The sequence below is a fragment of the Caretta caretta genome, chromosome 1, assembly GCF_965140235.1.
Source record: "Caretta caretta isolate rCarCar2 chromosome 1, rCarCar1.hap1, whole genome shotgun sequence".
Classification (NCBI taxonomy): domain Eukaryota; kingdom Metazoa; phylum Chordata; order Testudines; family Cheloniidae; genus Caretta; species Caretta caretta.
In genome coordinates this window covers 12,221,053-12,236,019 of record NC_134206.1, presented here as the reverse complement: position 1 = coordinate 12,236,019, position 14,967 = coordinate 12,221,053, and the positions used below count along the sequence as shown (strand labels likewise).

Here is a 14,967-nt window from a genome sequence, read left to right as displayed (position 1 = left end):
GCCAAGACTATAAGAGGGTTCAAAAAAGAACTAGACAAATTAATGGATAAATCAATGCCTATTAGCCAGGATGGGCAAGGACGGTATCCCTAGCCTCTGTTTGCCAGACGCTGAAAATGGGCAACAGGGTATGGATCACTTGATGATTACCTGTTCTGTTCATTCCCTCTGGGGATGCTGGCATTGGCTACTATTGGAATACAGGATACTGGGCTAGATGGACCTTTGGTCTGACCTAGTATGGCTATTCGTATGTTCTTATGTCAGGGGGCTAGAAGACTTCATATTCAGTCTGGCACCTCTGAAAAGCACTAAAATTGCCTCTTTTTAAAACATCCAAAAAATTACCTAAGCCAAATGCATTAAAAGCAGAAGCCGGAACTGAAAAGATACAGACATCCCCCCGCTGCTCCCCCCAGTAGTTATATAAACAAGGTAGGATGATGTTTTCCCAGCTCCAGGAGCCAATTCCATTAGCAGCAACTCAGTAGCTCCCCCCAAGGAAAGCATACTGCTGGTGGGAACGAAAAGCAGGCTCATCCAGCCTTTGCCAGTGAGAAAAATGCAGCTCCCAGAGGGCTTTTAAAAGCAGATGCTGATCACCCTAAGGCAGATCTACTCTTCTCTGCCTGCTATAGTGCTGTCATACCTCCCCTCTCAAGCAGGCAGGACTCAGAGGATTCCTCCTCCTTGCTCATACAGCTCAGCTCTCCTCAACAGATGAAATTAGGCTCCTTGTACGGGGGAACTGGCGTACATTTCTTCTTAAAAAGCCGAGTGCTAGGGTGTGACCATTCTGCACGTCATAACAATCGAAGGGCAGGATCACTTGAGCTGCTGGATGCCCTCAACTCCATTAGAGTGAGAGTTCAGTGCCCCAATCTTGCAGGGCTCTGTGCAACCAGAACATAGCATGTTACAATACAGAAAGGTGGGAAGCATGCTTTGTTGTTTACAGGAAGGGATTAAGGCAACAGGGCTAATGAAATGTGCTGGAGACAGTGTATTTGTTAAAGCCCCTGCAGCAATGTAGGCTCCCTTCTCATTGCACCACCAGCGTGTCCCAGCCCTGACCTCAAGAGACCAGACGTGTAGGATAGAAGTCTCCATGTCCCACTCAGTGGGTGAGCTCTGCTAAGTCTGACCACAAGGGTATCAAAAGGAGCAGCAGTTTGTGGCATGAATGCTTGTCCAGTGAGACCTCCAATTCATTTCACACAGGCCAGAGGCAAGGTGAGAGTAACTTGGGGCCAGGTTTACAATGGTATTAAGGTATCTAAAGATGTATACAGGCACCTTGTGGCATGTTAGAGAGGGCCTAACTCACAGTGACTTCAAAGGAAGTTTGGTGCTTTTACAAGCCCTACTGGGTGCCTACCTGTACTTACAGACACATAAATAACTTTGTAAATCAGGCCTTGGGTCTAACCCAGGCTAGAGCTGAGACAGGCTCTATTACTCCCATTCCATTAACTTAGGCCATCCAGCCCCACATGCTATACTGCTTTTTAAAATATCAAGCTTTTTCCTAAGTTTAAAAAGAAATAAATTGCTCTACACAGTACTTTGTAAACTGGCGCTCTTCTATGGATTACTTTCTTACAAAATCAGTGTTCAGAAATCAAAGCCCAAAGGCTGATCGAGTCCATTTGACAAATGCTGAGTGTTAGGAAGACCAGAACCAAATGACACGTGCATTTCACAGAGCAGTCAGATACAACTGAAGTCATGGTGATAAGCTTCTGGTTCTAACAGTTCTGATCAGACAAATTACCATGCACATTTAGAGTTTCTCTGCTTCCTGAAAGATGTTATGTTGCTCTACATCTAATATGCAATGCAACGGAAGCAGACACCCCACAAGAACCATCCACTAATAAAACCAATTAATAATAGCAGGTCTCTACTATTCCTTTTTGCCTGCATTAACAGTATATGCTATTGCCCACTATTGGCAGTGCAACAAAAAGTGCTCTTTGTTTCATGCTATAATGAGCCACTAGGGAGACTCAGAGAAGTTAGAGATGGAAAAGACCCATTAGATCATGCAAAATCATTTTCCTGCCAAGACAGGATTAGAAGGTCATTTGTTGCCAGGCAGGAGTTTGGTAAGAAGTTCAGGCAAAGTAATTAAAAGTGACCCACAAAGGAAAAAAATTGGGATTGTGCCACTTTTGCTCCTTTATGATGTATGAAGACAGACAGTCCTTCCTGTCCCTTTTCTAGGGATTTGCCTGTTTTACATTAGAAATTCAGGTTTCCTACACAAAGTCTTCCAGGAAAAACAGGGATGGCAAACGTTAAGGTCTCACAGAGATAGAGCAGTGAAACCTGATTTAGAGTGAAAGATTTTTATTCAGCTCCTCAAAATGTTGATAACCCCCTATTTCTCTCTCTCCCACACACACCCCGGAGAAAAACTGGGAGACAAAAAAAGGATATGCTGAAAGACTCAATAGCCCCTGCCCTCTCCAGCAAAAAGATGAGAAAATTTCCAATCCACTTCTCTGGGTCCTCCAAGAATTCCTCTAGCAAAACTAAGGCTTGACATTCTTGTTATTTCTAAAGGTAAAAATTAAGCAGAGGGAAACTTTAAAACCCTTTCAGGTGTGCTTTGTAAGGAAGCAAACAAAGAGCATAAACCTAAGTCCCTCCGACCACACTTCGCTGGTCTCCTTTAAGGGGAGATAGTTGAGGGTGTGGACACTTAGGAAGGTACATGTTACCCATCCGACCTAAGAGAGTTGAGTGTATATTCTGCAGTATGGATTTCTAAAGCTATTCCTACTGGCTTTTGTCTATCCTAGGACTAATAATTCACCAAGGCATACTTCAGTAATGACAGCTGTAGTGCAAGGCTCAGACATTTTTATGGTCATTTAACCCTGTTCTGTGTTTAACCCCACTCATGGCAGGATCAGATGACCTGACACTGCATTATAGCTACCACTGACAAAGCTGCAATATGGTGAATTACAAGTCCTAGAAATTTTCTAATTGTTGGTCTCAAACTAATCTTGAGTCCTCAGTATACAGGACATCCATGGGATCTCAAAGATCAGAAAGATGAGAGCGTGAAAACATGAGAGAGAAGCTATGGCAGAGCTAGAAATAAAAGCCACAGAAAGGGAAGAAGTGTAGCTGAGCGGAAAGACACAGCACATTGGAGAATGATGCATTAAAGCCTTTTTTAGACTCATTTAGAAAGAAACCCCAACGGTGGGCATGTTCATACTTGACTTAAACGATCCATGTGAGCCAGTCATCAAGGAAGTTTATTTTTAGATTTGTCAGCCCACTCTCACACTGCAGAATGGGAATATGAGAGTGATTAAAGCAGCTTATTTAAAAAAATCCTCCTCTGTAGTCTCCACTATCATGCAGTGGAAATTCTGCCCCATTCCCCAAAGAAGTATGCAGAACTTGCTTATTCTTTTGTGGATGCTGACAGAGCCAGCAGCAACCAATATTCATTTACTTACTTAATTACAGGAAGTTTATTATTGCTTCTAAGTTTACTTAAGATGAAAGTTGTATTTTGGAATGTCAGGAATGAAGAGGATAGAGCAAGTCCATCAGATGGTAGGGGTGAAAGGGACCTTTCAGCTCACGCAGTCCAGCCCTTTCTTCTTACTACAGGCTTTGCCTACAGAAGTTTTCACCATTAAATATTTTTCATTGATGATACTGAATAGCTGTTCCATTGTCAAATTGCTCTCACTGTTCAGAAGATGCTCTCCTTGTGTAAATGAACTGCAATACCAGATCAGAACAGTGGACTATCTAATCCAGGATCTTATCTCCAACAGTGGCCAGTAGTAAAAGATGCAGAGAAAGGAAAAGCCCTGCAGTGGAGAATTATGTAATAAATCTGCCCATAGACGTTTATTCCAAACCCTTGTCAATTTGTGCTGGGGAGAGACGGCCTTCCTTCCCAGCCCCAGCAGGGGGGCTGCTGTGGCGGGGGAGAGAGGGAGAGACACCCTCCGCTCCCTTCCCAGCCCCAGCTTGGGGGCCGTCACAGCACAGGAAAGAGGGTACATCCATCACATCAGAAAGGTAAGACTACTGATATTAAAATATGAGTTGTGTGCTTTTCTTTGTAGAACAAAAAACATTAATTATTACGGGGTTTTTTTGTATAGCACTTTTATCCAAAGCACTTTACAATAGCTAGCTAATGGTACAAACAACACTTGGAAAGATCATTAAGCGATCTGCTGAGACCCTCAGCAATTTGCAAGTGGTCCGGGGGAAAAAAAGTTTGAGAACCACTGACCTAGGCTGAAGAACAATTTTATAGCCTGCATCAAATGTGGGGAATGTCCCCACCAGCCTTTACGGGCATGTTAACGTTAACTGGAAATCAACTAACTCAAGGTTAAAAAAAAGTCTAGTGAAGATAAGCCCTTGTGCTGGGCATACATCAATTTGATATTGTCCTTTTGACAGCACTGCCGTTTTCTGGTGCTGCTGATGCTGTGATTCGCTGACAGATGTAATTAACAGGTACATTCCCGTATTTGACAGGAACTGTGGGCCAATGAGAATTTGCAGAGCTGAAGCTTGCCGATGCAATACATTTTTCATCTTATATGAGGTTTCTTGGCATTTCACCAACCAAACTACCGATACTACTAAAAACACCATTACCTTTCTCTAAGATATCTGCAAGACCTCCTGCTTAAAGAGTGGTCCATAAGGGATATGAAGGATATGCGTGAACCAATTTGGGGAGAGCATTAAATGGATAAGAGGATAAGAGTCGGGGAAGAAGTAATGGAGATGCTCATGGGAGTAGATGAGACTAGCATTGTTAGCAGAGCAAAGGGGAGGAGTCACAATCTGGTGTGATAAGAGAATAGGTAAGGACAAGGGTGCTAAATTGGGAAAAGTCTTGAAAAGTAAAGGCTAGAAGTTTGCCTGTAACGCAGATGAAAAAGGGAAGCCTCAAGAGGGACTGAAAGGGGTGGGGTTGGGAGGGGACATAAAAACAACAACAAACAACAACCAAGGAAGATAGATTCTGACTGCAGTATTTTGAATGGACTCTGATACTGGAGTTTTAATCTGCCTTCATTCAGGCTAGAGAGAAAGATCGGTGTAGCCCAAACATGAGATAATGGTCTAGATTCTGAAAGCTACACCCTGTCCAGCAATGGAGTTAGAGTTTGTCTACACAGAGAAACGAATGTAAAATAAGTTAGGGCGTGAATTTAAAGTGCCACAACTATTCCACAACTAGCTCCTGTGGCTGGCACTCATTCTACAGTAAGAGTGCCTTTGTGCATTTTAGCTTAAGCTAATGCAAAGTAGCTATTCCAGGCTACTTCTCTTTGTAGACAAGCCCTTGGAATTAGACAAACCAGTGCCCAGGTATTTCTAGAGCACTTAATCACTGTAGTATCCAAGATGAATTAAGGCTACGAACAAAGAACCAGAGGATAAATCTGAAGTTTATCTGCCTGCCCTATAGTCTGAATTGTATATCCTGTACACATTAATGGCACAGTCATACTAATTCACATACTGGTGCAATGCGTGCGCGCACACAGTGAAATCTGTGTTGTATGGTGACAGTATTTCAGGGAGCTTAAATCCATTGCACATCTCACCAGACTCAGCAGCTATTTCAGACACAGTTAGTGGCACAGCAGAAAGGCATAAAACTGCCATCATAAATTCTACAAATTAGCAAGGATACAGTGATGGGTCCACATGAATTCAAATTCAGGGGAGTGGGAGAGTGGAGGATAATTGTCCTTTGGAGTGTCACTTCAAAAGGAAGATACCTGCACCAGCTGAATCGCCTCTTACAATTATGCATGCAAAGAAGTAGGTTGGCTCAAGTCCTTCACAGCAGCAGTCTGCTACACCACCTGCTTTCTCCCCACCTTCTCATGCCCTGAAGTTAAAAACAGGGGTGACAGAACAGTCTAGGTAATAGATCTATTAAAATTCACCAGCCTAAAATCAGTGTCATTTTTCTCCTTTTACCATTTTTGCCTGTTTCCCTGTAGATTCTCTTCCCTCACCTTTGTTTCTTCCAAAAGATGCTTTCTCCTTTCACAGGCCAGAGCTGTACCTTTCCTCTGTGTTCTGTTCCGTCCCATTCCATTCATACGCTCTGTTCCCTGCCCTCATCCTGTAGCTGTCCACAGCTCCAAGCATCTGAAGAGTTCCCTTTAACTGTGGATGTCTGAAGTGCTTGTTATGCAGACCTCAGTCATTTGTGTGTCTGTTGCCATCATCGCAGACTCCTAGGGGCAATCCACAAAATCCACATGGAAATCCCACGTAGCATAGGAGATCTGCCCCCCCCCCCCCCGTGGAGTGGGCCAGAATGAACCCAATAACTGGATGCAATTCAAAGCACTGGCAATTATCTTCAAACCCATAAATGGCCAGGTGCCCAGCTACATGAGAGACCTTTCATCTAACACGTCATTCTGGTAGCTGAAACTGGCTGGGTAGTGCTTGCTTACGGAAGTAAAGTCTTAATGCTATCTGGTGCCAAGGATTCCTCAGCTGAGAGCTCTTATCACTGGAATTCAATCCACTTGGTAGTGCCAGACCCAGCCAGACTAATGATCTATAGGCAAGATCCATTTAAGTGTTTTGTGCTTGAATTTTCATTACTTACCAGTGGCCATGAGAAGTTCTACAGAAGCCAGTGACAAGAGTTATCTGACTTAAGAAAAGCAGCTACAAAATATAACCCCGTAGAAACCCAAATCTCTCTGAATCCATCATCTAAAGCTGAACTGGCACCCAAACCTCAAGCACAGGTCTACTGGAAGGATAAGTATTGCTCACCTCAGACATTTCCAGTCTCAACCTGGGTTACTATCCCTGCCATTATCTTTCAGCGCTCACAACTTGTTACCTTGTATGCCCATTAAAATTTCTCACCTGGGGAAAGAACATAACATAACTGCCTCTTCCAGCATCACAAGATCTGGGAGTTCTACAAGACGACAGTGAATTCAGTCACAGTGCACCACCTGACGAAAGAATGAAGGAAACAGCCAGCGCTGTAAGCTACTTCAAGAGTGTGCGCTTATCTCCACCCCACAGTTGGAAAATTTATCATACAGTCTTGACTGATGGCACCTAGTAGCCATTTTCCTTCTAATCTTAACAGTTATTCTCTGGATACTGTAATTAGTTGCATCTCAGCCCTTAAAGAAGATTTAATCCAAAATGGACTATACTTGGCAAGTCAGAACAGCTACATTAAGCTGAGAAAAAATGAGCATCTGATGCAGTCAATTTATTAAAAAAAAAGTAACAGGAGACTAGACATTCATTATTGCATCTGGCTAGAAATAAAAACAGTAAAAGAAGCTAGAATATTTGAAATTCTCTGAATTAATCAACTTGGATTTTAACAGGGAAAAATCAAGTGCCCCCAATTTGGCAGAATTGTTAAGAAATCTTGAAAAGATCATTCAACAAAAAGTAATATCCTAGATCTCAAGAGACCTTCATGTCTCCCAGCAACTCCACAAAACCAGAGGTTTAAGCATTTTACCTATTAGCTCACTAGCACTAGGCAGCCTTCAGCTCTCTCATATGCTAAGATAAAGCCTGAGTGGTTTTTTTTTTTTTTTTTTAAAGAAGCAGACTATCAGCTAAGTATACAAGACAAAATGGATGGCAGGAAGTCTGCATGAATATTTATGACTGTCTGGTGCAGAACAAGCATGAAGGTAAGTAACAGAGTGGAGTGAAATGGCATGAAATAATGAGGGATGACATCTACCTAGCAGATGAACGCACTCAAAAAAAAAAAGCCATTTACTTTATGTCAATGGCTGATATGATCAACTGCAGCTTATCCGAAAAGTGCTACGCTAACAGGGACAGTACATAAAGGAAGACCAAGAATGTAAGTAATGGCGATGTGACAAAGTGGGGTTTTCCCCCTTGTTATGTTGCATGTGAATCTTACTGTCCTGTATTAATACTGCATGTACCACAGGTTTCAGAGGAACAGCCGTGTTAGTCTGTATTCGCAAAAAGAAAAGGAGTACTTGTGGCACCTTAGAGACTAACCAATTTATTTGAGCATGAGCTTTCGTGAGCTACAGCTCACTTCATCAGATGTTTACCGTGGATACTGCAGCAGACTTTATATACACACAGAAATCATGAAACAATACCTCCTCCCACCCCACTGTCCTGCTGGTAATAGCTTATCTAAAGTGATCAACAGGTGGGCCATTTCCAGCACAAATCCAGGTTTTCTCACCCTCCACCCCCCCACACAAATTCACTCTCCTGCTGGTGCTAGCCCATCCAAAGTGACAACTCTTTACATAATCAAGTCGGGCTATTTCCTGCATAGATCAAGGTTTTCTCACATCCCCCCCACCCCCATACACACACAAACTCACTCTCCTGCTGGTAATAGCTCATCTAAACTGACCATTCTCCAAGTTTAAATCCAAGTTAAACCAGAACATCTGCGGGGGCGGGGGGGGGTTAGGAAAAAACAAGAGGAAACAGGCTACCTTGCATAATGACTTAGCCACTCCCAGTCTCTATTTAAGCCTAAATTAATAGTATCCAATTTGCAAATGAATTCCAATTCAGCAGTTTCTCGCTGGAGTCTGGATTTGAAGTTTGTTTGTTTTAAGATAGCGACCTTCATGTCTGTGATTGCGTGACCAGAGAGATTGAAGTGTTCTCCGACTGGTTTATGAATGTTAGAATTCTTGACATCTGATTTGTGTCCATTTATTCTTTTACGTAGAGACTGTCCAGTTTGACCAATGTACATGGCAGAGGGGCATTGCTGGCACATGATGGCATATATCACATTGGTGGATGTGCAGGTGAACGAGCCTCTGATAGTGTGGCTGATGTTATTAGGCCCTGTGATGGTGTCCCCTGAATAGATATGTGGGCACAATTGGCAACGGGCTTTGTTGCAAGGATAAGTTCCTGGGTTAGTGGTTCTGTTGTGTGGTATGTGGTTGTTGGTGAGTATTTGCTTCAGGTTGCGGGGCTGTCTGTAGGCAAGGACTGGCCTGTCTCCCAAGACTTGTGAGAGTGTTGGGTCATCCTTTAGGATAGGTTGTAGATCCTTAATAATGCGTTGGAGGGGTTTTAGTTGGGGGCTGAAGGTGACGGCTAGTGGCGTTCTGTTATTTTCTTTGTTAGGCCTGTCCTGTAGTAGGTAACTTCTGGGAACTCTTCTGGCTCTATCAATCTGTTTCTTTACTTCTGCAGGTGGGTATTGTAGTTGTAAGAAAGCTTGACAGAGATCTTGTAGGTGTTTGTCTCTGTCTGAGGGGTTGGAGCAAATGCGGTTGTATCGCAGAGCTTGGCTGTAGACGATGGATCGTGTGGTGTGGTCAGGGTGAAAGCTGGAGGCATGCAGGTAGGAATAGCGGTCAGTAGGTTTCCGGTATAGGGTGGTGTTTATGTGGCCATTGTTTATTAGCACTGTAGTGTCCAGGAAGTGGATCTCTTGTGTGGACTGGACCAGGCTGAGGTTGGTGGTGGGATGGAAATTGTTGAAATCATGGTGGAATTCCTCAAGGGCTTCTTTTCCATGGGTCCAGATGATGAAGATGTCATCAATATAGCGCAAGTAGAGTAGGGGCTTTAGGGGACGAGAGCTGAGGAAGCGTTGTTCTAAATCAGCCATAAAAATGTTGGCATACTGTGGGGCCATGCGGGTACCCATAGCAGTGCCGCTGATCTGAAGGTATACATTGTCCCCAAATGTGAAATAGTTATGGGTAAGGACAAAGTCACAAAGTTCAGCCACCAGGTTAGCCGTGACATTATCGGGGATAGTGTTCTTGACGGCTTGTAGTCCATCTTTGTGTGGAATGTTGGTGTAGAGGGCTTCTACATCCATAGTAGCCAGGATGGTGTTATCAGGAAGATCACCGATGGATTGAAGTTTCCTCAGGAAGTCAGTGGTGTCTCGAAGGTAGCTGGGAGTGCTGGTAGCGTAGGGCCTGAGGAGGGAGTCTACATAGCCAGACAATCCTGCTGTCAGGGTGCCAATGCCTGAGATGATGGGGCGCCCAGGATTTCCAGGTTTATGGATCTTGGGTAGTAGATAGAATATCCCAGGTCGGGGTTCCAGGGGTGTGTCTGTGCGGATTTGATCTTGTGCTTTTTCAGGAAGTTTCTTGAGCAAATGCTGTAGTTGCTTTTGGTAACTCTCAGTGGGATCATAGGGTAATGGCTTGTAGAAACTCGTGTTGGAGAGCTGCCGAGCAGCCTCTTGTTCATATTCCGACCTATTCATGATGACAACAGCACCTCCTTTGTCAGCTTTTTTGATTATGATGTCAGAGTTGTTTCTGAGGCTGTGGATGGCATTGCGTTCCGCATGGCTGAGGTTATGGGGCAAGTGATGCTGCTTTTCCACAATTTCAGCCCGTGCACGTCGGCGGAAGCACTCTATGTAGAAGTCCAGTCTGCTGTTTCGACCTTCAGGAGGAGTCCATCTAGAATCCCTCTTTCTGTAGTGTTGGCAGGGAGACCTCTGTGGATTAGTATGTTGTTCAGAGGTATTTTGGAAATATTCCTTGAGACGGAGACGTCGAAAATAGGATTCTAGGTCACCACAGAACTGTATCATGTTCGTGGGGGTGGAGGGGCAGAAGGAGAGGCCCCGAGATAGAACAGCTGCTTCTGCTGGGCTGAGAGTATAGTTGGATAGGTTAACAATATTGCTAGGTGGGGTGAGGGAACCATTGCTGTGGCCCCTTGTAGCATGTAGTAGTTTAGAAAGTTTAGTGTCTTTTTTCTTTTGTAGAGAAGCAAAGTGTGCGTTGTAAATGGCTTGTCTAGTTTTAGTAAAATCCAGCCACGAGGAAGTTTGTGTGGAAGGTTGGTTCTTTATGAGAGTATCCATTTTTGAGAGCTCATTCTTAATCTTTCCCTGTTTATTGATGACATCTTCATCATCTGGACCCATGGAAAAGAAGCCCTTGAGGAATTCCACCATGATTTCAACAATTTCCATCCCACCACCAACCTCAGCCTGGTCCAGTCCACACAAGAGATCCACTTCCTGGACACTACAGTGCTAATAAACAATGGCCACATAAACACCACCCTATACCGGAAACCTACTGACCGCTATTCCTACCTGCATGCCTCCAGCTTTCACCCTGACCACACCACACGATCCATCGTCTACAGCCAAGCTCTGCGATACAACCGCATTTGCTCCAACCCCTCAGACAGAGACAAACACCTACAAGATCTCTGTCAAGCTTTCTTACAACTACAATACCCACCTGCAGAAGTAAAGAAACAGATTGATAGAGCCAGAAGAGTTCCCAGAAGTTACCTACTACAGGACAGGCCTAACAAAGAAAATAACAGAACGCCACTAGCCGTCACCTTCAGCCCCCAACTAAAACCCCTCCAACGCATTATTAAGGATCTACAACCTATCCTAAAGGATGACCCAACACTCTCACAAGTCTTGGGAGACAGGCCAGTCCTTGCCTACAGACAGCCCCGCAACCTGAAGCAAATACTCACCAACAACCACATACCACACAACAGAACCACTAACCCAGGAACTTATCCTTGCAACAAAGCCCGTTGCCAATTGTGCCCACATATCTATTCAGGGGACACCATCACAGGGCCTAATAACATCAGCCACACTATCAGAGGCTCGTTCACCTGCACATCCACCAATGTGATATATGCCATCATGTGCCAGCAATGCCCCTCTGCCATGTACATTGGTCAAACTGGACAGTCTCTACGTAAAAGAATAAATGGACACAAATCAGATGTCAAGAATTCTAACATTCATAAACCAGTCGGAGAACACTTCAATCTCTCTGGTCACGCAATCACAGACATGAAGGTCGCTATCTTAAAACAAACAAACTTCAAATCCAGACTCCAGCGAGAAACTGCTGAATTGGAATTCATTTGCAAATTGGATACTATTAATTTAGGCTTAAATAGAGACTGGGAGTGGCTAAGTCATTATGCAAGGTAGCCTGTTTCCTCTTGTTTTTTCCTAACCCCCCCCCGCCCCCGCAGATGTTCTGGTTTAACTTGGATTTAAACTTGGAGAATGGTCAGTTTAGATGAGCTATTACCAGCAGGAGAGTGAGTTTGTGTGTGTATGGGGGTGGGGGGGATGTGAGAAAACCTTGATCTATGCAGGAAATAGCCCGACTTGATTATGTAAAGAGTTGTCACTTTGGATGGGCTAGCACCAGCAGGAGAGTGAATTTGTGTGGGGGGGTGGAGGGTGAGAAAACCTGGATTTGTGCTGGAAATGGCCCACCTGTTGATCACTTTAGATAAGCTATTACCAGCAGGACAGTGGGGTGGGAGGAGGTATTGTTTCATGATTTCTGTGTGTATATAAAGTCTGCTGCAGTATCCACGGTAAACATCTGATGAAGTGAGCTGTAGCTCACGAAAGCTCATGCTCAAATAAATTGGTTAGTCTCTAAGGTGCCACAAGTACTCCTTTTCTTTTTGCATGTACCACAGTTTCCCTGCGTACCGCACCAATGTCTAGGTGGTGGGAATTGGGTGTGTGACTTTTTCTGAGGCCCTCGGGGCAGGGCTTCCCAGCTGCCTGCACATAAGCTATGGAGGGATATCCTTCGTAACCTGAGAACCAGGTGACATTTTGCCCAGGAAGCAGGACAAATACCAGGAGAAGGAGCAACAGCAGACTGAGCTAGACCCCACTGCCTGGCCCCTGACACACTCACTGCTCTGGAGGCATGCTACATCAGACTCCTGACTGGCTTCATTCGGAGCAGTTCCAAAGCCTTGGCCCAGTGACTCCGTGACAGGTTCCATTTTGAGTGTGAAGATGTAAACTGTATAAACTAGAGAAATTAAAGGTCCTGTGTTTAACATTTACATTTCTGACAAGTTTCGTGTTTCTCTCTCCAGGAGATACAGATGCACATGAGAATCACAATTCTCCCCAGAGGACCTTAATCAGTTACACATTTGGTACCCTGGAAAAATGTAGGACATTCATTTCTATAGGACGACTCAAATATATTGCGTGCAGGTAAACTGCGTTAAAAAAAGAAAGGTGGGCACCATTTCAAAGCCATTTGTCAATCGCCACATTGAGATTACCAAAGTTTTCCTCCCAAACTGAAAAGTATCTAACTGCTCACAAAGGCTGATTTTTAATCATTTGTACTATAAATTGATATAGATGCTCTGGGTTAATAAACATGCAAGAAATAACATGCATTTTAGAGCTAGCAAGCAAGAATGCTATAGCCACCGATAAGCCAGCAGGAAATAAACACTTTGTTTTCCTGTCACAATCTGGCTGTCACCTGTGCAGACTGAAGGATTCAGTTCCAATCAATCTGGCAATAACCAATGTAAACAAGCATTTTCGGGCCTACTTGTTGGCTGACTGCTTTCCCCAGTTAAGCATGTTCATAATTTACAGAAAGGGACCAGTTACTCCCCTATCTCCATTAACCAGTATTCAAGTGATTAACATTCCAGTAGCTCCTTTAGGGAACAGACAACTGAGGAGGGGGAAAATGAGTACTTGTTTCCAAGTGGGTGCCTGCCCTAGCAGAGGCAGACCACAGAAAATGAACATTTGCATTGCAGTTTTCTGGCTGGGAAGAATCAGATCCTGGTTGGGCCAAGAATCATAAGTCAAGACGAGGAAGAATGGATGTTTAAGAAGATTTGCTGACTAAGGAAGCATAAGTCTCCAAGCTGGCTGAAGGCCACATCTGATGTGTGAGAGTCAAGTCAAGTGGTGTTTTGTGAAAGCGTGAATATGCAGTGAGCTCCCAGTTCTGCCACATATGCTTCTTGCCCGTCAGTCTAAGAGAATGCCATTGCCCCAGCTGAATTAAGCTTGAAGATGCAGTCATGAATCTATGCGCAAGTTTGCACTACTGTCAACGTTCCTTCCCCACTCTGAACTCTTGGGTACCGATGTGTGGACCTGCATGAAAGACCCCCTAAGCTTATTCTTACCAGCTTAGGTTAAAAACTTCCTCAAGGTACAAACTTTGCCTTGTCCTTGAACCCCATGCTGCCACCACCAAGCGTGTTAAACAAAGAACAGGGAAAGAGCCCACTTGGAGATGTCTTCCCCACAAAATATCCCCCCAAGCCCTACACCCCCTTTCCTGGGGAAGGCTTGATAAAAATCCTCACCAATTTGCATAGGTGAACACAGATCCAAACCCTTGGATCTTAAGAACAATGAAAAAGCAGTCAGGTTCTTAAAAGAAGAATTTTAATTAAAAAAAAGTAAAAGAATCACCTCTGTAAAATCAGGATGGTAAATATCTTACAGGGTAATCAGATTCAAAACAGAGAATCCCTCTAGGCAAAACCTTAAGTTACAAAAAGACACAAAACCAGGAATATACATTCCATTCAGCACAGCTATTTTACCAGCCATTTAAACAAAAGGAAATCTAACGCATTTCTAGCTAGATTGCTTACTAACATTTTACAGGAGTTCTGAAGAGTATTCCTGATCTGTTCCCGGCAAAAGCATCACACAGACAGACAGACCGACCCTTTGTTCAGTTTTCCCCCCGCAGCTTTGAAAGTAACTTGTCTCCTCATTGGTCAGGTGCCAGCAAGGTTATCCTAGCTTCTTAACCCTTTAGAGGTTTTCCCTCTGGCCAGGAGGGATTTTATAGTTCTGTATACAGAAAGTTGGTTACCCTTCCCTTTATATTTATGACAACTACAAAATTAAGTCAACCTCAGTTATGTCAGCGGCGCGCATCCTCACCAGTTGAGCTTGCATCAATTGAACAAGGCAACAACAGTCTATGTAAGCAATGCAGTGTCTACGCTGACACTGTGTTGACCTAACTACGTTGACTTGAGTGCTTCACCTCTCGCAGAGGTGGAGTTATTAAATCAGTGTGTAGTAGATGAGTTACATCGGTGGGAGCTACATTTCAGTGCAGACGCTTACAAAGTTAGACCAAC

General features: G+C 43.9%; 1 protein-coding gene and 1 long non-coding RNA gene across 3 annotated transcripts in view; both read right to left on the bottom strand.

The window, feature by feature from the left end:
* Nucleotides 1-14,967, bottom strand: part of RAB6A (RAB6A, member RAS oncogene family) — a 103,968-nt gene that overhangs the window by 53,875 nt on the left and 35,126 nt on the right. The gene's annotated exons all lie outside the window — the stretch shown is intronic.
* On the bottom strand, nucleotides 5,714-7,024 carry LOC125632028 (uncharacterized). Its single transcript, XR_007355146.2, has 3 exons — nucleotides 6,913-7,024; nucleotides 6,036-6,260; nucleotides 5,714-5,905 (listed from the first exon to the last, which is right to left on the bottom strand). It is a non-coding gene; the product is annotated as an uncharacterized LOC125632028 (long non-coding RNA).